The sequence below is a fragment of the Dromiciops gliroides genome, chromosome 2 (assembly GCF_019393635.1).
Source record: "Dromiciops gliroides isolate mDroGli1 chromosome 2, mDroGli1.pri, whole genome shotgun sequence".
Taxonomy (NCBI): Eukaryota; Metazoa; Chordata; class Mammalia; order Microbiotheria; family Microbiotheriidae; genus Dromiciops; species Dromiciops gliroides.
The window spans coordinates 420,797,648-420,822,206 of NC_057862.1; the positions used below are offsets into that span (position 1 = coordinate 420,797,648).

At 41.6% G+C, this 24,559-nt stretch overlaps 2 protein-coding genes across 3 annotated transcripts in view; one reads left to right on the forward strand and one right to left on the reverse strand.

The window, feature by feature from the left end:
- RALGPS1 (Ral GEF with PH domain and SH3 binding motif 1) overlaps positions 1 to 24,559 on the reverse strand; it is a 632,069-nt gene that overhangs the window by 244,174 nt on the left and 363,336 nt on the right. The window lies entirely within an intron of this gene.
- The window catches only part of ANGPTL2 (angiopoietin like 2), a 62,972-nt gene continuing 62,005 nt past the window's right edge, over positions 23,593 to 24,559 (forward strand). The window contains exon 1 of the mRNA XM_043981907.1: positions 23,593 to 24,018. The gene's annotated coding sequence lies outside the window, so the exon portion shown is untranslated. The remainder of the gene's footprint in view (positions 24,019 to 24,559) is intronic.

A 24,559-nucleotide genomic window follows, 5' to 3' on the forward strand; every position in this document is an offset into this window, starting at 1 on the left:
ACTTATTAGCTGTGTGACCCTGGGCAAGCCACTTAACCCCCATTGCCCTGCGGGGAAAAAAAAAAAGATACAAAGGTAGTGGAAGGAAGGGGAAGCACTGAATGCATGATACAAAGTGCCAAGGGAGTTAAGACTGAGAGAGTATTTTGGTCTTAGTCTTCTCATCTGTAAAATGAAGGGCTTGGGCCCCTTCCATTGCTTAACCTATGTAAATTCTGTCTTAGGAACAGAGTCTACTTTAACAATGTCTATCAAGAAAATGCTGAAGAAATATTGACCAATACTTGCTAGCCAGCTGTCCTTTTTCTTAACACCAAGTTGACCCCAACTCCTTATTTCCAAATTTCCTTATTTCTTCCTCATTTATCACTTTTCCTTTCTCGTTTATAGTAGGAACATCTTAGGGACAGGATCATAATGTCCTTAATGGTCACCAAAGACATGTTTGTCCAAGAGAGCGTCGAGTCCTGGCTATGGGACCATAGGCAGGTGATTTACTTGTTCTGGGCCTCAGTTTTCTCATCTCATCCCCATTGCACTCATCTCCTCAAAGGACTATGGTGATAAAAGTGCTCTGTAAATCTTGAAAAAAATGGGAGTTGTTATGATGACTTCATTTGGAATGGTTTGGTCCAACGTTGCCTACAGCCCTTAGTCCCGTGACTCCAGCTAATGTTTGGTCTTGGGGGATAGTTTTATTTATTTCTAAGTCATATTCACACATGTTTCTTTGACTTTCAGTTGTAAACTGTATAGAGACAGGACTCTGAGAAGTACCTGGCATGAAACTGTTGTGGAATGTTCATTAAATATCACTGCCAGGCCTCAGGAAGCCAGCAGCTTGGATCCCACAGCATGGCACCAGCCCACTGGATGTCCTGTTGCTCTTTGGATCTGTGGGTCCAAACTGGTTTAATTCCAAATCCATTTTTTTCTCATACTTTGCAATTTAAGTTAATGAGGTTTTACCGTCACTCAAAAATTGCTTAAAAACAAATGTTTTTCACCCATGGGTCTCAGAATAAAGAGGGAGTAAGAGGCAGTGTGGTATTATGAAAAGAAAGCTGGGCTAGGGAGAAGGAAAAGTGAATTCCACTCCTGGCTTTGACATTCACCAGCTACACGACTGCAAAAAGTCACTTTATTTCTCCGAGTTTCAATTTCCTCATCCATAAAATGAGAATAACATTTGTACTGCCTCCCTCAGATGGGCAGAAGGAAAGTGCTTTGCACATTACAGAGCATTCTAACAATGTAATTCATCATTATCAGTTGTATGTTTTCTGTGCTCCCCAAAATCTTACTCCAATGCCTCATAGTAACATGGAGAGGATATTGGGTTCTCAGAAGGTCAGCCAGGAGAGTACATGCTGGAAAAGCTTCTAGTAGGGCCCCCAAAGCAGACCAAGGCAGTTTTTTTCATGAAAGAAAGAAAAATATAAAATGACCCCCAGTTCTCTATTTCTCTCTGCCTCCGATCCCCCACCACACAGTGCTGATAACAGAGTGACAGGAAGGGAGGGGGAAAGAGAAGAGTCTTACAGTTTTGAAGAATCCTACAGTTTATAAACTATCTGTAAACTTTAACTGAACTATTAGTACTTGAAAAGTAAGAGTGTTGTCCAATGACTGATATACTGATAAAATGAACTGTATTAATCTTTACGGTAAACAAAACCAGAAAACAGAAGGAAGCTGTGGCTAAATGGAAACACGGTTCATGGATTCCTCCTTGCAGAAACAAATTAATTAATTGGTGGATTTGGTTGTATCATGCTCTCAAAGAAAAGTTCTTTTAAGAGACATTTGGTCATCTCATATTGCCTTCCCTCTGTTAATTATTTTTTATTTATCCTTTGTATAACTTTCTTTGTATGTTTGCATGTTGTCTCTTCCATTGTACTATAAGCTTAGTGAGGGCAGGGATTGTCTTAGGCCTCTTTTTGTATCCCCAGCATTTAGCTGGGCACATAGAGCTTAACACATAGCAGACATTTAATAAATGTTTATTGAGTGATTATGTTAGGTATTTGCAAAAAGCGCCCTTTGAAAATAAGTGAAGCTTAGGCACCTGTATTTGTTACAAAGGATGAAGAAGTAGAGAAATTCTATAAGGAACTCAGTGAGAACTTTTAAATTCAATCAACATATATTTTTATACTCAGTGACCTCAAGGCAAAGGTAAAGATGGTGAGAACTGTATTGGAAACTATTAATTAGGAGTTAGAAATAAAAAAGCCAATACCTTGTAGTTTATGTAGAAGCCTTTGACCTATGTATATTGAAACCTTGCTTTGAGAAAATAATTTAAAAGATGAGAGAGAGAATGAGAGAGTAAGGGTGATAGAGGAAGAGAGAGAAGAGAGGGGAAAGAGACAGAGAGACAGAGAGAGTACATTTATGAAGCACTTGCTAAGTGCCAAAAGTAGTAGTTCCGGGGATACAAATAAGCAATAGAGGCAATTCCTGCCCCTCAAGGAGCTTACTTCCTTTTTGTTTGGTTGGTTTTTTTTTGTTTTGGGGGTTTTTTTGCAGGGCAATGGGGGTTAAGTGACTTGCCCAGGGTCACACAGCTAGTAAGTGTCAAGTGTCTGAGGCCGGACCTGAACTCAGGTTCTCCTGAATTCAGGGCCGGTGCTCTATCCACTGCACCACCTAGCTGCCCCAGGAGCTTACTTTCTAAAGGAGGAAGACAATGGATAAAGGGGAGGCAGAGGGAGGGAGCTAGGAAGGGTGTACTATGCAAAGGGAAATGGAGATTCAGGCAAGAGATGAGATCTCATCTACCAATGTTCATGGCAACCACTGAATAATATCAGAAACAATTAAATTGATTATATTTTACCAGACATGAAATTACATGTTACTGATGTAGGGGTCATTTCTGAATCAGTTGTCTTATGTACAATCAGATCTATGACTTGTTAAGGCAAAGATTAAAATTATAGAAATCTAAAAAAAAAGAGAATAAAAAAGAGAAAAAATATAAGGCATTTAATGAAAGCAACCACAACCTAATCTACTAAAAAAATGGTATATGTATAGAAAAAAAGACTATGATCTACAGTTCAATTAATATAAGTTAACTGTCATAACAAGGAAACAAAAATAAAAACAAAACACCTTAGTGAACCTTTAACATTTGCCAAGTGAAGCGATATTGAAGCCAAAGACAACACTTGGTTTATAATCTAAATTTGTTTGTAAAATCTTATTATATAGGGGCAGCTAGATGGTGCAGTGGATAGAGCACCGGCCCTGGATTCAGGAGTACCTGAGTTCAAATCCGGCCTCAGACACTTAACACTTACTAGCTGTGTGACCCTGGGCAAGTCACTTAACCCCAATTGCCTTACTAAAAAAAAAATCTTATTATATATAAAGCTATATCATTATACAATAATGATATATACAAGATATATAGAAAGATAAATCATTATACAATAATGATCAAAGTGACATATCCAAAGAGACAGAGTTGGGATATCAGAGCTGGATTTGGAACCCAGGTCTTCTGAGGCCAAGCCCAGTGTTATTCCACTACCACAATTCACTCATATTCAGGATATAGCTAGAGCTCATATTTATGAAGTGATCTGGAGATCTATGGAACCACAAGTAAAGAAACTGCCAAAAGACCTTTGAGGGTGAGTCCTTCTGTGAGATGGCCCCCTGGATCTGAGCTAGAGCACATTCCTGCCATCATGTCCCACTGTCTTGTGCTTCAAAGCATAAAATATTCCCTGGGAAGATAGGACTGAGTCTTTGGAGAGAAATCAAAAGCCAAACTCATTTTCTAATTATCCAGACGGGTCATAAGATCATGAATTTAGATTTGGAAGGGACCTTAGAAATTGTCAAGTCCAATCTCCCATTTAATGGATGAAATACTGAGGCCCAGAGGGGCAGTAAGTGACAGAGCTAGGATTTGAACCAAGTACTCTGACTCCAAATCGAGCACACTTTATAGGATTCAGCCTAGTTCCCATGTTCCATTAGCCTTGGGAAGCAAATTTACACAATGCTCAGAAAGTAACAACTGAAGTGCTGTTCAGTATTCCAGCTTTAACTCAAACCATATTACAACCTTGGTTTGGTTTCACAAGAGAGCTCAGTGTTTCTCATGGCCCTGATGAAGGATGGGAGTGTTGACCTGAAGGTATCTCAGCCTCTGAATGCTCTGAGCATGTCACTGGTGAGTTAACCCCCTATAGATCATGCACAGTTTGGGCTCACTTCTCTACTAGATTATCACTCCTTTTCACAGAGAGGCATATTTAGTGTTTTGAAGAAATATCAATGGGAAATTCTGGGCTGACAGCCCATTTTGAGGGTACAAGCTGTCTCCTTCATTCCTTGGCTCCACAAACCCCTTTGGAATTAGCCCTTGGCTAGAGACATTGGTGTAGAGCAGTGGTCTCCAAACTTTTTTGATTATACCACCATCAATAAAAGATTTTTGAATATATGGCCCCCAAATATGAATAATTATTTATTTATAAATACTATATAGCTACTACAACTGTGAGACTGTCTATCCCAAAACAAAATAAGAGGAAGGATGGAGAGGGCAAAGCTCTTATTCATCAGTCACTGCCCTACCACCACAGTCTTCCCTCCGAGGTGTACTGGGGATGGAGTAAAGATTTTCCCAACAGCAGCTTCTGTTCTGGGAGCCCAGGTGGTTACTGGGTTATAAACTGCTCTGAGTGGCCAATGAAAAGGCAGAAAGGGAATGGTTAGGAGAGTGTGAGTGTTGGGGAATGGTGGGTGAAGAACAGTAGGTGTGGCTGTAAGGAAGACAAGCCCCACAATTGGCTATTGTAGGTAGGGTGGGGTTAGATCTATGATCCTACCTGTGGATTGGTTTATCACATACCTCCTGGGGATATTTCCTGGTCTCTACTTTAGGAGGTGCCTGCCTAGAGCACAGAATGTTTACTACTCCATACATAAGATTGTCAGGTAAGCACCTAGAGAAAGAAATAGGTATCTGTTCTCTGGTCAGGTCCTCTCCCTTATTTTAATGGAGAGCAAGAAAGGTTAAGAATACAGGAAACCCTAATAAAATTCATCTCTCAAGATCCATCCTGATATGAGTTTTCTGAAATGGAACATCATCACAGATGCAATAGCCCTGAACAATGGAACCCTTACTTCACAAACTAAGAATGGCAGGAGCACCAGTCATCTAGGGGACAGGCTTTCTGGGGAAAGGAGACTGATGACAGACAGAATCATCCAGGAAATACAAAAAAAAATATTTAGCACACTTTGGAAAATAGATTGAGAATCTAAAAAGATCTCAATAGGCTAGGCCAAATCAATTAGGATGAAAGCTATCATAGGGTTTAAAACCAAAAGGGAACTTGGAGACCACCCAGTTCAACTTCTTCATTTTATAGATGAGGAGGCTGTGTTAACAGAGAGGAGACTTGCTCAAAGTCACACAGAAAATAACAGAAAAAAAATGAAAAGCCAAATTGTCATCTCCAAATCAAGTCATCTTTCCAGGATGCATGATCTCAGCACTGAAAGAGAATCAGAGAAGAGCTTTAAGTAGAGCAAGGTAAATTGGGACTTTTACCCAAGACATTGTAATTTAAAAGGAGCTGAGAACACTTTTACTTCTGTAGCAGGTAGAAAGAACTGATGGATCAGATGGGGAATTGATGCCTAGCAAACATGCTTCCTTCTTTCTGGTGATTCTACCAGACTCACTGGTACTTTATACCATCTCTGTGGTTTATATTTTTGCTTGGCCATTGTATCCCTGTTGTGATCATCTCAATCCCTCCCCTGGGCCCCCTGAGCCCCCTGGCCAACTATCCTTTACAATCCTATCACTGTTGTACTGTTCTCTCAGGGCCCAGTGGCCCATCTACCACTAGCACAATCTTACCACTTCCTGGGTTCAAAAGAAATTATGCCACCACACCTTTAGCCCACCATCTCCACCCTCTCCCTGCCTGACTCTTCAGTTTCCTATTCAATGAGTAGTAGTGAAGCCAGTCTCTTTGAGAAATGGTCAACTCTTCCTCCCAGTAAAACTGTACCTAAGGAAGACAATGCTTATTGCACCCCGACTGTGTCATACTGTCAGGCCTAGGGACCTGGCTCATAATGCCTTCCCTTGGGAGCAAGACACTATCTTGGCTAGCTACTCATCCAACATCTTGGAAGATAGACCAAGGAATCTAAGATGGGATGGCTTCACACAAAAGCTACCCCTGACTCACTGAAGGTGAAAACTGGCACTAATCAATTGAGATGAGATAGTGTATCTCTACTACACTATGCGTAAGTTCTTTCCCACCCCAGCAGTGGCTGCCCCAGTAGCTGCCTTGAAACAACAACCTGGAGTCCCTCTCTTCCAGCCAGGGTCTTGCCTAATGGGGACCTTATGACCCACAGTCCTTCCCACCAGAATTTGTCTTAAAAAGCTGATCTGAAGATACTTTTTCTTGCTTGACCCAGAGGACTACTAGTTAAAGCTCTGCCTCAGAGCCACCTACTTCACAGGTGTTCTGACCAAGACTTCTCTATAACATACCTTTCAAAAGCTCATTCAACCTATCCTTGTACACCCCCAGGGAGGGAAGTCCATTACCTCGCAAGCCAGCCCATTCTATAGCTTTAAAAATTAACACTTTTTTCCCCCTTAAATGAAGATTAAATTTGCTTCTCTGCAACTTCCACTTATTGCTCCTAGTTCTATCAGTTGGGGGCCAAGAAGAACAAATCTAAATGTGTCAGTCAGACTTTCAGATACTTGAAGACAGCTCCCTGAGCCTTTTCTTCTCCAGGATAAACATTTCCAGTTCTTTCAACTAGTCCTCATAGAGCATGATCTAGAGACATTTGTCCTTCATGGTCACCCTGCTCTGGAAGGCTTATCAATGCTCTTCCTGAAATTCTATCACTATGCCTCATGTTTTAAATGCAAAGTTCAGTGCTTCGGTTAAAGAATTAACTTGTACAAGTACAAGATAGATAAGAATTTACCAGACAAACTATTCCTGTACAAAAATCCAGGTTTCCTTAGTAAAAAATAACAGAATATAATACCCTATGCTAGCAAACAATATGTAAATAACAATATAGGAAAGGGAGAAAGGGGAAATTTTGTCCAGAGGGGTGGTCCCTCATGAACCCCGAACTGCCTTTTCAGTTATTTCTACCAAGCCAATAAGAAAGGAGCTTAACAGCCTCTGCCTGCCTCTCCCTCCCTCTCTCTCTCTCCCCCCACCCTCTCTCTCTCTCTCTCTCTCTCTCTCTCTCTCTCTCTCTCTCTCTCTTTCTCATATAGAGGCATGGTATTCAGGTAACAGAACTGCTAGTATAGATAACTGGAGTACAACATTCAGCTCTGGGTGCGCCATTTTAGGAAGAACATAAGATATATTAGATTGGGTCAACAGCAGGATGACCAGCATGATGAAATTGGACAGATGCCTGCCAATGCCTTTTTGGAGCAAGATACTGAGAATTTTACTCTATTAACAACAAAACATTGGATAATAGGGAAGGAAAATATCATATAGGATGCAAATTACTTCCTGGAAAGATCTGGGGCTCTGAATGTCAGCTTGTTTTGACATGCAGAACTAATCAGTCCTGAATGTGAGTCAGAAACAGGTGACTTGGAACAGCCTTTTGCCATCTAGATGATCAGTGGAAATAAAATATATCTTCCACACTGCAAAATAAGCATGTGTCACCATGGAGCTCCCCACGTGAATCTATTGCTGAAGTTCTCTGACCATAAGTACACAGATCCTAGCCATGCCAGATTGTAATCCACATACATCCCCTCCCATCTAGGAGGAAGAATAGTACTTCAATGGATCTGTGATCTTACTCATGTGAGCACTCCCTCCACCAGTACACATTGCAACTCTTCTATACCCTCTCATCCTGTGAGTTCATTTTGTCCGTGTGTTTCCAAAAATCTAGTAAAGTATCAGCTTAGGGCTGTTAAGTTGAACTGGGCCTAAAGACAGGAAGACTCATCTTCCTGAGTTCAAATCCAGTCTCAGACACTTACTAGCTATGTGATTCTGGGCAAGTCACTTAACCCTGTTTGTCTAAGATTCTTCATCTGTAAAATGATCTGGAGAAGGAAATTGCAAACCACTCTAGGACCTTTGCCAAGAAAACCCAAATGGGGTCACGGAGAGTCGGACATGACTGAAATGACTGAACAACAACAGAGGATCTATCCAATCCAACCCATATGCTGGAGGCCTTTCTTGTTTGTTTTTGTTTGTTTATTTTGTTTTTAAGTTGAGATGAGAGGCAGTGGTTTAGTGGAGAAAGTATTGGAACTGGAGTCAGGAATACCCAGCTTAAAATCCTGTCTGACTCTTATTGACTGTGTGACTATCTATCAAGTCACAACTAATATGATCTTCAGGTAACACTCTAAGACTTAAAATTACTGACTGTGATCTACAGTTGGTACAGCGAAGAGTGAAGACACAGAGGACACAGTTCCATGTTTTGATGGCAACAATGACAGCATGGATCATCCTACCATAGACGCTATTGCATGTGGAAAGTGGGAAGCCCCACCCCACAGGCACTCACTTGTGGCCCCTACAAGAAATAATGAAGGATTAATGGGGCGAAGATGATTGGAAGAGGGTTACTATGACAATAAGACCCTAAAGGTGGAAGCAGGATCTTGCTATACACCTGAGGCTAGGGGAAGGACAGAAGTCACTGGGAGGGGGGTGATCTCTACACTGTTGTGAAAAGGAAACAGCACTTGGGGAAAAAGTGGGCCTCCCTGGATGTCAGTGCCCTGGGGCAAAGTCCTGGTGGATTGGACTGGTTACAGCTTTTAGAGACTTGAATGCCAGGTTTCCTTATCCCAAGTTCAGTATTCTTTACACTATATCATACTGCCACCATTCCCCTTTAACATAATAGTTGTTGAATGAATGAACACACATGAGCTTGAGAAGACATTGGATCCAATCAGTATTATGCCCAAGAGGGAAGAGAGATGGCATTTAGCAGCTGTTCCATTAATTCTTAAGCAAGAATATGGAATGATTTATGACACAATCAGCAGGGTTACCTTCCAAGTCATTCTGGCTGTTGAAACAACTGTCTTCTCCTTTTCATGGTCTTCACAGAAAACTAAGCTCTCCTAATCTTCTGGCTTTGTTTGGTTCCTTAGTGACCAACTATAGTCACTAACACCGTCTTTAGTCCAGATTCTTTAGCTGCTGGAGCCAAGCAAGTCTGTCTGTCACACAACAAACACAGAACCAAGCAGAGCAGAGACAGGAATGCATTCCCATCTCAGGCAGAGGTTATCCCTCCTATTTTGCCCATGGGCTTCCGGCTAGAGCTCGAGGGAAATTCATTCCAGGGGACTAAGTCACACACTAAAGTCACTTGCATGAGAAAATTAAAAGGAAAGCATTCAAATATTCAAAGGATAAAGTGCTGAAAAGTGGGTCTAGTATGGGGAAAAGCACTGAATTTGGAGCCAGAGGACCTAGGTTTGAATCCCAGCTCTGCTAGTAATTATCTGTGTGACCTTAGACAGCCATTTTTGCTTCTTGGAGGCCTGGTTTATGCTCACTAAAATGAAGGAGTGGAACTCGACAATGAATAAATGAGTGAGGAAACATTTGTTGAACATTTACTATGTTCTGAGCACTGTGTTAAGTGCTGGGGATTCAAAAAAGAAAAGTGAAGACAGTCTTTGCCCTCATGAGCTTACATGTTACTGAGGAGAAACTACATATATTCAGCTCAGTGAATGCATACACACACACACACACACACACACACACACACACACACACATAGAAAATCATTGTAATTTGGGAGGGGGGAGGAAGGTAGAACAGCAACAATGAGGCAATTGGGAGACTTGTTGTTTGTCCTTTGTTCTCCAAGAGGAACATGACGTCATAACTTGCAATGAATTGGATTTAAGTGAGGCAGGGCTGTGCAAAGTCACCAGCTTCACTCTCTCTCCCAGAGCCATCTGGGTCCATTGCCAAGATATACATCAGGATGACTGGAGATGGCCCCAGATGTTTGAGGCAATTGGGGTTATGTGATTTGCCCAGGGTCACATAGTTAATAGTGTCAAGTGTCTGAGGCCGGATTTGAACTCAGGTCCTTCTGACTTCAGGGCCAGTGTTCTATCCACTGTACCATCTAGCTGCCCTGGGGGAATTGGGAAAGAGTTAATGCAAGAGGAAGAACATAAATTGAGCTCTGAAAGAAGCAAATGATTCCAAAGGGCAAAAGATTCTCCAGGAACAGCCCAGAGCAGAGAGGCAGGAGATGGCATGTTGGATATAGATAGCAGCAAGCACAGCCATTTGTCTGGAATATGGAGTGTGTTAGGATGAATAAAGTGAAATTAATCTGGAAAGATAGGGTGGAGCCAGACCATGAGGGACTTTAAATGCCAGAGTTTGTATTTTATTCTAGAGGCAACAGGGAGCTACCGGTAGTCATAGCTAATCCAACAATCTGAATACTCAGAGCATCTAGTCCTACCTGTTCCTGAACAGGACTCTTTTCCATAACATCTTAGTCTTTGTCTGAAAACCTCCAATAGAAAGGAATTATTTTTTTTTTGAGTCAAGACAATGTATTAAGATATTCAGCCTCCACAATAGACTCCCTTTTGAGGCAGCTGATTGCATTCTTAGACAGCTCTATTTTTCCTCCCCTAAGTTTTAGTGTCACTGCTCTCTCCTGGTTTATCTCCTATTTATCTGATCACTTCTTTTCAGTATCTTTTGTAGGATCATTACTCATATCCCATCTCCCAACAGTAGAATACATAGAGCTCTGGCCTGGGTCTGTCTTCCTTCCTTCCTTCTTTCTTACCCACCCCTATCTCTTCCTTTTCATTAATTCCCATGTATCCAACTCCCATTTTTATGTAGATAAGCCCTAGGTCATTCAAATACTGGTGTAGCAATTACATTCATCAATTATCTTAGTATCCTGGGATATAGTTAGACTAGATCAAGTGACCAGAATTCTTCAAGGGTAGCTGTGAGTTAGTCAACAATCATTTATCAAAAGCTTACTATGTGCGGGGCAGCTAGGTGGTACAGTGGATAGAGCACTGGCCCTGGAGTCAGGAGGACCTGAGTTCAAATCCAGCATCAGATACTTGACACTTACTAGCTGTGTGATCTTGGGCAAGTCACTTAACCCCAATTGCCTCACCAAAAAACAAAACAACAACAACAAAAAATAAATAAAAAACTTACTATGTGTTAGGCTCTGAGATATGTGTTGGGAATACAAATACAAGCAGAAAACCAGTCATTTTCCTCAAGGAACTTAAATTCCAATGGGGGAACATGACCCAAGTAAAAGGAGTTGCAAAGGAGGGAACTAAAAGGTACTGGCCTGGAAACATGGTAGAGAAAGCCTGAAGTGCAGTATGGAGAAGAATGAGATCTGGCTGGCTTGGATACACTTCTTAAATAGAGGTTCTCAAAGGAGCCATCCAACTAGAGGGAGAGGCTCTAAGGGTAGGACAGACTTCTAGTGTGCAAATTCCAGGGCTGGAATGAGCTTCAGATGAAGAAGTTCCTGGGGCATAAGAGAGGAAGTCTGATGAGTAGCCAGGAGCTCTCTTACCATTCCATTGCTTATCTTGGTTTCAATTGCCCATTAACCACTTATGCCATTGCATTGGCTGTCTGCACACCTGGAATGCACTTCCTCCTCACCTCAGACTCTCAGTATCTCTGGTCAATCAACACGTCTTACAGGAAATCTTTCCTGATGCCACAAGCTATTAGTGCCTACCCACCAAAATTTTACCTCACCCTGATTCTACGTACACTTCTTTGTGTACAGGTTCTCCCCTTAGATAGAAATGCAAATTTCTTGAGGACGAAGATTGATTCATTTTTGTCTGTAGCCCAAGAGCCTAGAAGAGTCCCTGGCACATAGGAGACACTTAATAAATACTTGTTGTTATTTCGAGTTGAAAGAGAAGTCTTCTTGGCAGAAAAACAAGTAAAATGTGACTTGAATGATTCACCCTTCTCTCTATTGTTCATTATTTTTATCCTATATAGCCTGAGCTGTGGGACTTTTACCCTTTTTTATAATTTTTTTTCCCTAAATACAATTAAAATCCTCTTTTTGGGAGGCATTAACTTTCTTCACCAGTCTCAGCTTAAGCTTTAGACTTCATGACACTTAAAAAAAAGGTATTTCATTTTTGTTTTCATCCTTCCTTTCATCATCTGTATGTGTCTATTAAAAATGGAATCCCCTCTCCAAACCTCCATCCTCAAAGCTGCCAATATAAAATTCCTAAAGCACAGGTCTGACCATGAGATTCCACTATTCAAGAAACTCCAGTAGCACCTTAATACATCTAGGGCCAAATTCCTCTGTTTGGCACTTGATATACTTTACAAATGGTCTCCAACTCTCCTTTCCAGCCTTATTCATTATATGTTACTTCCCTGTATGTACCCTACTGTCCAACCAAACTGGATTTTTGCTGCTCCTCACACATGACTCTTCATTTACTATTATTATGTCCTTGAGGCTCTCATTCTTGCCTGGAATATACTCTCTCCTCACCACCACCATTTATAGAACCCCCTCTTTCCTTAAAAACTCTACTCAAGCAATACTTTTTACATACAGCCCTTCCTGGTCCCAACCAGATGCTAACGACCTCCTCCTCCTCCTCCTCCTCTCAAAATTTTATTTCATATTTACTTTTAATATTCTTTTGGGGGGGGCAATGGGGGTTAAGTGACTTGCCCAGGGTCACACAGCTAGTAAGTGTCAAGTGTCTGGGGCCGGATTTGAACTCAGGTACTCCTGAATCCAGGGCCGGTGCTTTATCCACTGTGCCACCTAGCCGCCCCCATATTTACTTTTTATAGATTTTATATATATACATATATATATATACATATATATATATATATATATATAATACAATGTATATGTGTAACATACAATCTAATGTCATATAATGTACATATATTATATACAGATATAGGTATATATACATATATATATATAAAACATATAAATATATTTGTATAAACACATATGTACATTTTGTCTCCCCCTACTGACTGCTCTGTTTTATTTTTTTATCATTGTATTCCAATATCGGGTACAATGTCTGACACATAGTAGGTCTCACACAATGCAGGGCAACAAGGTACTTCAGTGGATAGAGCAACAGGCCTGGAGTCAGGAAGACCTAAGTTCAACTCCAACCTCAGTCACTTACTAGCTGTGTGACCCTAGACAAGTCTTTTAACCTCTGTTCATTTAAGTTGACTTATCTCTAAAATAGGGTTAATAATGGCACCTACCTCCCATGGTTGTTGTGAAGATCAAAGAAGATAATAGTTGTAAAGTGCTGAGTATAGTGCCTGGCTCCTGGTGCTACATAAATGTTAGTTATTATTATAACTAGTTGCTTAATAAATATTTGCAGACTAATGGCTAGATCCCCTGTGCAGCCACACAATTCTCTCAGCAGAAGGAGTTTTCTCACCATGAAATAATGGCACTATTCTAAAAAAGCCAAGCAAAAGATTGGAGCTCCTTGGGGCATAAAATACAGACTTTCTGTGGCCCCACAACACCTGGTAGTAGAAAAAACGGGTGGACTTGGAAGGCAGAGATTAGCTGTGTCACCATGGGCCACTCATTTCATCTCTCTGAGCCTTAGTTTCCCCATTTGTAAAATAGGGATCCTAATACATAAGCTACCTCCCTGGGCCATTATGAGGAAAGGGCTATAATAGAAATGCTTCTGGAAGCTCAGAATGACAGACTCTCACAGCGGCACTGCAAAGGGAGAACAAAGGGATTCTTTGTAACACCATTATTATTGCAGGAGATTCACTTCTGCCAGAGAGTTATGGCTGAGGCCAGAAATGGTTTCCTTTTTATCTTCCTAAGTCATTTTATAATCTAATCATGTCACCTCTGTTTCTTTCTATTTGATAATTATTTTTCAGTGACAGGCTTTTCTTGTTGGAAAATCAAGTCAATTTATTGAAATTCAACTTAATAAACAATTACTAAATATCTACTGTGTGCAAAAGCACTGTACTATTCAGTGGCTCCCTATTGCCCCTGGGATAAAATACAAACACTTGATTGGTTTATAAGGACCTTGAAAAGCTAGGTTCTCCTCTAATTTCTAAAATACTCTCTACTCACTCTCCTTCATTTCCTCATATAAATATAATTTCTTGATAAACAATGTCACTTTGCCTCATTCATTTTCCTATTCTGGATCTTTGGAATGCCATGCATCTGTGGAATGCTATATGCTTTTAGTCATATTTCAGTCTAATTCCTGTTCCAGGGATGGCAGACCTTTGAATAATTGAAGATAGGAGTAATGCACCCATTAATTCTTTCTCAAGCTAAACATTTCCACTTCCTTTAACCAATTCTCATACAATCTCTAGTACCTCATGGCTCTGGCCTTTTTAGCTAGAAATGCTCTATTTGGTTAATGTTCTATTCAGAGTGTAGTATTTATTATTAGACACATAGGATTCATGTAATATTGCTGAAAAAAAATTGAATTGGCCATTGAGTAGAATGATTCATTATCTTTAATTCACATTCAAAGCTTCAGTTTCCTAGAAGCCTTCCATCTCATTTCTGCTGCTTTCATTGCAGATACAAGGAAAAAGTTAGGCATGGACCCACATATTCTCTACCCAATCAGGAATGATTCCAAATAACCTAATGCTGCTTATCTCTTTGGGTGTGTCTGTCCTTTGGCTGAGCTCAAGGAGAAGCTTCCTTGATCTCAAGGGAAAACTCTTGGGGTTTCAAGGAAAAAGTTCCTTGACCTCCCCAGACAACTTCTGGGGTAACCGAGGCCCCAAATGCTCCCATAACATTATGGTTATACACATTTTACTGATGAGGAAACTGAGGCTGTACAGAGTCACATAACTAATAAGTATGAGTCAGAATGTGGACTCAGGTTTTCTTGACTTCAATTCCATATTTCTATCCAAATATACAACATTATATGATGCATATATTAGAGAGGTCAAATGAAGTACGATGTGAGGTTTAGGGGCAAGGCAAAAAGCCATTGCTAACTAGGGGATGAAGAATGGTTTCTGAAGGATGTGGCATATAATTTGGACTTTAAAGGATGGATAGAAATTCAATAGCCCTTGAGGGTAAGGGAGGGATTTCTAGGCATGGCGGAGAAGTTTGAGAGCACAGGCTGTACTCAGTACAAACAGAGAAAAATAATCCAGTTTGCTGAAGCATAGAGTAGAGGGGGGAACAATATGAAGAGTTCTAAATGACAAACAAAAGAGGTAAAATTTTACTTGACAGGCATCAGGGAACAATGGAAGATTGTTGAGCATAAGAATGACTTAAGCACATGGATGTATAAGAAAATATATTTTGGCAGTGGTATGAAGGATAGATTGGTTCTGGGGAGAGTAAAAGTGGAAAAGGTCTACAACTAGAATGCAACTATAGTCCAAGTAAGTCCATACATCCACCCAAGTTTATAAACATTTGAGATAAACAATGTTAGTACCACATATAAAAACAGTAATGTCAGAAAGTGAATCAGCTTTAGGAGAAGAGATAATGGGTTTGGCTTTGGACATGTTGATTTTAAAAAGGGGAGAAGAAAAGAGAGGAGGAGGAAGGAGGGAAAGGGAAGGGGAAGGGAAAGAAAGAGGATGAGGGGGAAGAGAAGGAAGGGGAGGAGAGTGTAGACTAAGAGGGGAAGGGGGGCCAAGAACACATCATTAAAAAACATCTGTGTTAAAGGGTCAGGTGAAGAAGCTGTTTTCTTTGGCACACTAATGTAAGCTCCTTGAAGGCAGGGAGGGTTTTTACCTTCCTTTTTATAACTAGGGCTTAGTACAGTGCCTGGCACATATCAAGCACTTAATAAATACTCTTTGACAGGTTGTTTTCTGAGGTCTCTTCTATCTCTACAACTCATGAACCTATGATATTCAGTTCCTTTAGTGGGCCTTTCTCTCAGGAGAATCTTCACCCCAACTCCTCTTTCAGGTGCCAATATTTTACTGTATTCTAAGCTTCTCCCTAGTGTCAGAGCAGGAAAGAATCTGACATGAACATTTATATTTTTATCAAAATTCATTCATACTAATCAATGTTACCTCTCCCAATCTGTATTTTAAGCATTTTACAGTTAGGTTCCATTTAGTGAGTAAAATGAATTCCCTGAAGTAGTTGCATGTATTCAAATTTGCACTATTCAGAGTAAAACTTATGTAAATAGTAATTGGTACTGGCTTCATGAAGTATGGATTTGAACAATACAACTACTTCATGGGGTTTCATTATTTGCACTAATTGGGCCTTCATTGTATCTCCAAATATGGAGTGAAACTCCAAAAGATTCAGCAGATCCATATTTTATCATTGTTGGTATTCCCCACAACGATGCAAATTACAACCTATCTGTGCTGGCCCATCCTGTTAATCTTGTTAATTATCACCTTTTGTTAATCTCCTCCCACAAATTCACCCCAGTGGGATGTCCAATGGGTATTCAAGGGGCTTAAAGTGTAGAGGTGACAAACACCTTCGAGTAATATGTAAGTTACATTGATGATGATAATGGTTGTCTTTATCAATATCTCATATGGCAGAGAGATAAAACTTTCTCCTTGACCCCAGAGAGAACAAAGCATCCCTGTATTAAGGAAGGTACTGTTTCGGTGGGTAGCAATTAACAGAGGCAGACTTTTGTTCATTACAAGGAGAAAATTTCTAATAATTGACACTGTGCATACATGGAATGGGAAGTACATGTGCATATATGGAATGGAAGGTAGTAGGTTGTACCTCACTGGAAATTTTGATTCAGAGGCTGGATAACTACTTGTTGTAAGGCTTTAGAGAGAATTTTTAATCAGGTAAGTAGGTGTGCAGCTGGCTGCCAAAGGAAGGAAATGTGTTAAGCTAGCTCCATTGTTTCTACACAGCAGAAGGATTGCAAGTGCTTTACATGCCCTTTAAAATTCAGCACCCTGGGGAAAAGCTCTAATTGCCCCACCCTAGTTATGGCTCAGATCCCAGGCTTACTGCTGATTATCTGTGTGACCCTGAGCCAGTCACTTCCCTTCTCTGGGACTTCAGTTTCCTCCTCTAAATGATGAGGGGGTTGGACAAGATGAGCTCTAGGGTTCTTTGCATTGCTAACATTCTGCTTTTCTAAGGTTCCTTGCAGCTCTAACATTGTTATTCTCTGACTTTTAAGTTTAGTGCCAATTTGTAGTGACTTGGCAGCTGGGAGAATTCTGTGCTAAGAAGAAAACTTCCATGCTCTGGTGGCAAGTTTACTAAATCACTACCTGTCAATATGAGGATGTAAAAAGTCCTGAGCTACTTTTCCTGCTGTCTTGGTCAGAATGGGCTAGGTGCCACCTTAATCACCTCATCGTCTTCCAATGGGGGAGGAAGGAGATCTGAACAAATTACATGCTTAGTGGCAGCCCCATTGTTCACAGCCTTCTAGGAGATTTTGCCAAACTGAGGTAAGCGTGACTGTTCCGGCATGACCAATGTTGGCCTGGAAAGCATTTCTACGTTCTACATGAGAACTCCATCACTTGTCTGAGGTGAAGCAAAGTTAAATATGGCTTCTAGGAAAATTGCACAAGGGAAAAATAGGGTGTAGAAAGGGAGAACTAGCTGGCAAGGCTAGTTGATTTGGGAGGAAGCTAAGCTACACCCCAAGATTATAAAGTTTCTTTGAAATTCATATAAAATCACTGATAATGAAAAAAATCACAAGCTCATAATAATAATAACTTACTCTACCCCTGTGTTAGAAATGTTTTATTTTTAAGTCACTTTCACTTATTTTAAAATAATTTTCTCAATTTTCATCTTGCAGATATGATTTACAGATAAAAACTAACTGTTCAGTGGAGGAAGGGGTCCCAGTCTGTCTGTCTTGTTTTTGTCACCTCAGACTCTGGTCTGGATTCACTTTGATTTCCAAACTCAGCTCAGTTTATTACTCTCCAGATCACTTCCCAACTTCTCCCCAGCAGCCTTCTCATGCTGGCAATGACTCTAGCTCCTCTGAGTGGTGGCAATCACCATTTAAGGAAGTACCCATGGCAGCCATGCTCACTCTAAATCTGGCTAAATCTCTCTTAAGAACTTGGGAATTGGTTGCATGACATGAGAGACACTGGCACAGGACTGGCCAGCATGGCATGCCCTCATCAGAGAAGGTGCTGTGCTATATAAGCAAATCAGAATTGAAGCAGCTCGAAAGAAATGCAATATGCACAAATTTAGAGAATCCAACCCAAATGTTCACATGGATTATTTATACCCCACCTGTGGTAGAGCATTCCAAGCCCATATTGGTCTGATCAGCCACAGTAACTTGACTCTAACATAGTGATGTCATTTTGATCTTCTTCTAAACAAAGGACAACAACCAACCAAATCTGACTTAGCCCCTACCTCCTTAGACTGCTTCTTGACTTCCTCATCTCACCACCCCAGGTGCCTCCTCTTCCCCACTTTTCACCTCTGTTTTATGTGCTGTGTTTCCCTATTTGAATGTAAGCCCCTTGAGGGTAGAGACTGTCTTTTCTTTTGCTTGAATTTGTATTCCATGCCCTTAGCACATTGCCCATCATATAGTAAGCACTTAAATGCTTTATCTATCTATCTAGGTAGCTAGATGACATAGTGAATAGAGCTCCATGCTTAGAGTCAGGAAGACCTAAATTAAAATCTGGCCTCATACACTTATTAGCTGTGTGACCTTGGGTAAGTCACTTAAATTCTGTTTTTCTTAGTTTCCTCACCTATAAAGTGGGGATAATAAGAGCACCTACCTTACACAGTTGTTGTAAGGATCAAATGTGATAATATTTGTAAAGCACTTAACACAGTGCCTGGCATATAGTAGGTATTTCATATTTTCTTCCTCCTTGCCTCCCTCCTTTCTTCCTTTGTTCCTTCTGTCCTCTCTCAACACTCTTCTTAGTGCTCAGAAGTCTGTGTCATCTCCTTCAATCTCTTTCCTTCCCTATGTGAGAAAGAAGCTGAAACTAAGGTAATTTTATACCGTGTGGTGGAAAGAACACTTAACAGCCCTTAACTTAACATCCTTGGTTTACATCCTGGCTCTTCTACCTACAATCTATGTGTTGTTGGTCAAGTCTTTCCTCCTCCCTGGGTCTCAGCATCAAAGGTGTAAAGCTGGAAGGAACTTAGAGGTCACTGAGCCCAAATCCCTGAGTTTACAGATGAAGAAAGGGAAGATCAGGGAGATTAAGTGATTTCACCAAAGTCAGTCACTGGGCTAGAAAGATAGGCTGGTGCCAGATTGTGGAGAGAGCCACGGGGTTAGTAAGTAGCAGAACCAGGATTTGAACTCAGGTTCTCTGATATCAGATCCAGCCTTCTTTACTACTGCTAATGCTGCCTCACTTTTCTTACCTATAAAATGAAAGAGCTGGAAAGAGGCTCTCCAAGGTCCCGTGATGCATTGGTGTGATGTTAAACACAGTATTTTCAACATGATAGGCACTGAACAAATGTGTTCTTAGATTGAATTAAATTTCCCTTCCAGCTCTAATTCTTATAGAGATAGTAAGTCCACACCCAACACTTTTCAGTGTACCAGAAACTTCTTGAGCCCTAGGTAGAAGACTAATTCCACCCTGGACAAAGCAGCAGGCCAAGACAGGACCCTGTCTGCCAAGAGGTTTTTCACTTTGAAAGCCCCCAAACAAGATAAAAGAGTGCTTGCAGCAGTTCTCTAGCAATAGATATCACTCCAAACTTATCCTTCCAGGAGGCTAGAAGTGCATATATTTTTCTCCCCATTTTGCAGATCAAGAAACAAACTCAGAGAGGTTGACTTGACTTGTTTGTCCACAGTTACACAGCTAGTAAGTGGCAGAGCTTAGATTAGAATCCTGGTGTGGATTAAAAAAAAAAAAGCCTAATCTGTGCATAAGATGCCAAGCATTGTAAAGCCTCATATTTTCCCAAAGGAACTCCTCAAACAGTCATCCACATCCACGTCTGACCGCATGACCCCTCTACTCAAAAACCTTCAAAGACTCCCAATTGTCTCTACAATGACACACAAGTCCTTAACCATCACTTAAGGCCTTCACAAACTGACTCCAGGCTGAATTCAGATTAATGCCTTTCACACACTTTATATGCCAGCCAAGCTGGGCTACTTCTTCTTCAATCTGATATTCTCTCTCCCACCTCCTCTCTGCACTCATAAAGGCTCTGCCTGGAAAGAACTCCCTTTCTCTGCCTCTCAGACTCCTTCTCTTCCTTTAAGGTTCAATTCAAACACAACCTTCTCTGTGAAGCCCTCCCTTATTCTTCCTGCAGAAAATGTCCTTTGTGCAAATTTCCTAAACATTTTATGGGATCTTTCCTTTGTCCAATCATAAAGTGCTGGCATTATACTTTTCTGTGTAATTATTCTGAGCCTACCACATAAAATGTAAGCTTTTTGAGGGCAGACTGTGTCTTTTCCTTTCTTCTGTTTTATTTCATTTCATTTCATTTTATATTATTTTATTTTTTAATCTTTGCATCCCCAGTGGTTAGCACAATTTCTTGCACATAGTTGGTGCTTAAAAATGTTTATGGTTGAATGTAGTTTGCTTGTGTTTCATCTACAGTGGTGGAGAAATGTGACTGTATACTGTGACTATATTGTCACATATTAGTGTTGTTACATGTTTTTGTGGTTTTGCCTTTCTTTGTATCACCAGAGTTTAGTACAGTGCTTGGGAGATATGTGCTTGGTGAATGCTTATTAATTGATTCATGACTATCTCTGATTGGGGGTAACTACTTGAGGTTTTATTCTTTTATCATTTATAATGCCACATCCCACCATCTGCTCCCCTCATGTTCATTCACAGGGTCTTGAGATGATACAAATAGGATTTGTGAAAAAGCCAGTAATCACCTCCAGAGTCCCTACCACAGGGGGAAGAGATCACTCCCTGCTGTTTTCCAGGGTCTTCTGTATAGACTCCCTCTGAAAGTCTGTGCCAGGTAACTGTATGCTCAGACAGGTTCCTTGTTAACTAAAAAAGCATAGGAGATGGCTTGATGATGGACCATGTGTTTATTGACTGAGGACTAGCTACGGATGGATAGATTCATGCCCAGAAGGTGGGTTACCAGGGTATTATTGATTTTTTTTTTTGTTCTGTTAACTCATGAAACTTTATCTTGTTCTATTTTCTGGGTATTTAGCATGGAAAAGTGGAAAACTCTCTAACTGAAATTAGGGAAAATGTTCTCTTGAGGATCCAACAGTGATGCCCTATTTCTTACCTGCCAACTCATAAGGTTATAGAATTTTAAAAATTAATTTTAAAAAATTAATAAGTATTTATTTTCTCATCCTTCAACTTCTTCTCACTGGAAAAAAAGAGAAAACCTTGGTAATAAATATTCATAGTCAAGCAAAACAAATCCCCATTCTGGCCATGCTAAAAAATGTGAACTTTGAATCTATTTTCTAGAAGGGTCTTTAGAGGCTATCTACTCCAATCCCCTGATTTTGCTGCTGAGGAAATTGAAGGCTAGAGAGGTTAGGTGCTTTGCCTAAGGTCATACAGGTAGTAAGTGGCAGAGACAAGATGTGAACACAGATGGCCCAACTCCAAATCCACTGATCATAAATTGCTACTGTACTACACTGCCTTACCTGCTAACTTTCTCAGCACTGTTGAGGAATACTGACCAGCTCCTGAAATTTCTCCAACATAGCCCCTATTCCCTATGTATGGCTGAGGGTTCTCCTCCTGGTTTCCAGCTTCTTCATCCTGAGGTACACCAAGGAAGGATGCATAGCCTGCCCCTAATCTCTTTCCTGGTTACTGGGGCAACCAGTACTCTACCTTTATTGCTAATGCTACCTAATATTGTGATTATTTGTGGAAATGATTTTCCTCCTCCAGAGAATTTTGGGTTCTGGTGGGTCCAATCAATCTGGAGAGACTTGGAGCATGGCCCAGGGGAAGCCCATATGTTTGTCTTTCAAGAACCAGTCCAGCTAAGTGTGGGCAGAGGGCTGCCAGCAGGGGATGGACTCTTTTGACCACAGCAAGCCATGGAATCCTCTAGGGTAGGGATTACTAACCTAGGGTCTCTGAACTTTTTGTTTGTTTGTTTTGATTTTAACATCTTAATAGCTTGACTTCCTTGATAATCCCACATGTTTTATGTATTTAAATACATTATTCTGAGGCGTCCACAGGCTTCACCATATTGCCAGAGGTCCATGATACAAAAGTTAAGAATCTTGATCTCCAGAGACAAGGGGAAGGTGATGATTTGCTTTGGTAGCTTTGTTGACAGCGGGAGTAGCTCTGCCAAGTAAATCATAAATACACTAAGATCTCTGAACAATGGGGTCCTAAGGCAACACCCCCCCCACAACCAACTACCTAGTTCACGAGCAAGTTTGTGTCTATTTCTCCAAGTCATGGTTCATGATAGTAACACTTTCTCCATGACTCTGGGAGGCCTGTCAAAGCAATGATTACCATCCCCATTTTTCAGGAAGGAAACTGAGTTTTGGAGAGGTGAAATGATTTGGCCAGGGTCACACAGCTTGGTAAGTGGAGTGGGAACCTGATCTCCTTCCTTCCTCCTATCCCAAGTCTTATTTTTTCTAACTACTCTGAGCTGGGATGACAAAGAGCTAACACTTACACCTGGTATTATTACTAAGGATCAGCTCAGACCTGGGCTCAGATTTCCAGCTTGCTCTCGAAAGGAGCGCAACCCTGGCCCAAAGCACCACTAACACACAGAACCTTTGCAAAAACAGCTGGAGAAAAATGTAGCAAAATCCAAATACATTACATAAGCTAAAAGGTAAACCCCCCTCCCCCAACTCCTGCCCTCTACTGAACTGACCTTATTATGAGTTGTTTGGTGGCAGTTTTGTGAGCCATTTGTCCCTTTTGCTATCCAGGAGAAGAGTGTTGCTAAAGCTGTTGCCAATGATGGGGGCCTGGGCTGGAGAGGGAGGGGGGGCGGAGGCGGGACGGCCGGGTGCGGTTGTAATGCTGTCTGCCAAGAAGCTGAGGAAGGCAGGAAAGGGAGGCGGGGGGGGGGGGGGGGGGGAGCAGCTGGGAGCTTTAGGGGAAGGGAGGGAGGGAGGGGGAAAAGAGGGAGAGGGAGGGGAGGGGAGCTAGGGGCTAGCAGGAGTGAGGGGTGGGGGAAGTGGTGGCTTGGGATGGTGCTTTCAGTCGCTAGCCGGGCCAGGAGGCGGTCTCCTGCAGGCCCAGAGTGGTTGGGGAAGCTCGTAGGGAGCTTTGACATCACCCCGGTTAAACTTCCTGCCCAAGCCGGCAGTCTCCAGGTCTGTGGCTAAGGGACGCCCTCAGCCCCCACTCTCTGGCTCTCCCTTTCTTGCATGGGTGGGTGGAGAAATGTGACTTGAACCAACCAGGAGCGCCTGCTTGCCGCATGCTTTACCAAAACGTCTTTTTTTTTTTTTCCCCTCTCCTCCGCATGTAAATCCTCCACAAAGTTGCTGAAGTTCAATGAGGCTGCTTTAGCCTGGCCCCCCAAGGATGATTCAAAGCATTAGTCCCGAAGTGCTGAGTCCGGCCCCAGGGCAGCCCCCACCACCCCCCAGGCCCAGGGCATGGGGCCGAAGGCTACCAGTCCAGTGCAACACAGGACACTTCTGGATAAAGGCACGGCCACCTGAGGAAAGGAGACTCCAGGTTTTTTGGTTGGTTTTTTTTTTTTAAATCCTTTCTTGGACCCTCCCCGCCCCTGTCTCTAGCTCCAGTATCCCAGAGTGGTTGCAAAGGACTCCCTCCTGGGGCACCAGTCTGATCCAGCATTCCAGGGAGGTCCCAGGCACCAGTGGGGAAGCCCCTCCTATAAGGAACCCTTTGAGAAAAAGCTATGTGAAAAGTTTGAAGTGGCATAAGGAGCCAAGCAGGAGGAAAGTAGGTAAGTAGCAGCAAGTGTGGCCAGGGGGCTGGGGGCTCCTAGGAAGCTAAATGAGTGAAGCTGGGTGGGGATCCCTGGGGAATGATTTTGCTCCACTCTATGGGGAACCACAGCTAGGCAGACTGACTTCAGGTCAAAATTCTGGAAAGGGAGAGAGGGAGGGAGAGGAGAAGGAGGGAAACATGAAAACTCTTACCAGGTTACAAGGGGAGGCAGTGAGTGCAACCTTAGGAGCAAAGAACTTAGAAGACCTGGGTTCAATCTCGAGCTCCCCCTTCCAGCTCTGATATTGACTTTATATATTAAAGTCACTTCTCTTTGAACCTCCGTTTCCTCTTCTGTAAAGTTAGGGGGTTGGATCTGATGAAGTACTTGAAGGTCCCTTCCAGCTCTAACTATCCATAGCTCTGTGAAGGGCAGCTTTAGCAAATTGAGGAATAGTGGAGTCAACCCCCTAATGAAGAAACAAACAGTTGTCCGAAACAAAAGTAGATAAGTTGCTGAATGCCCTCCACTGTGTTAAGGTGTAGGTGTTGCAAGA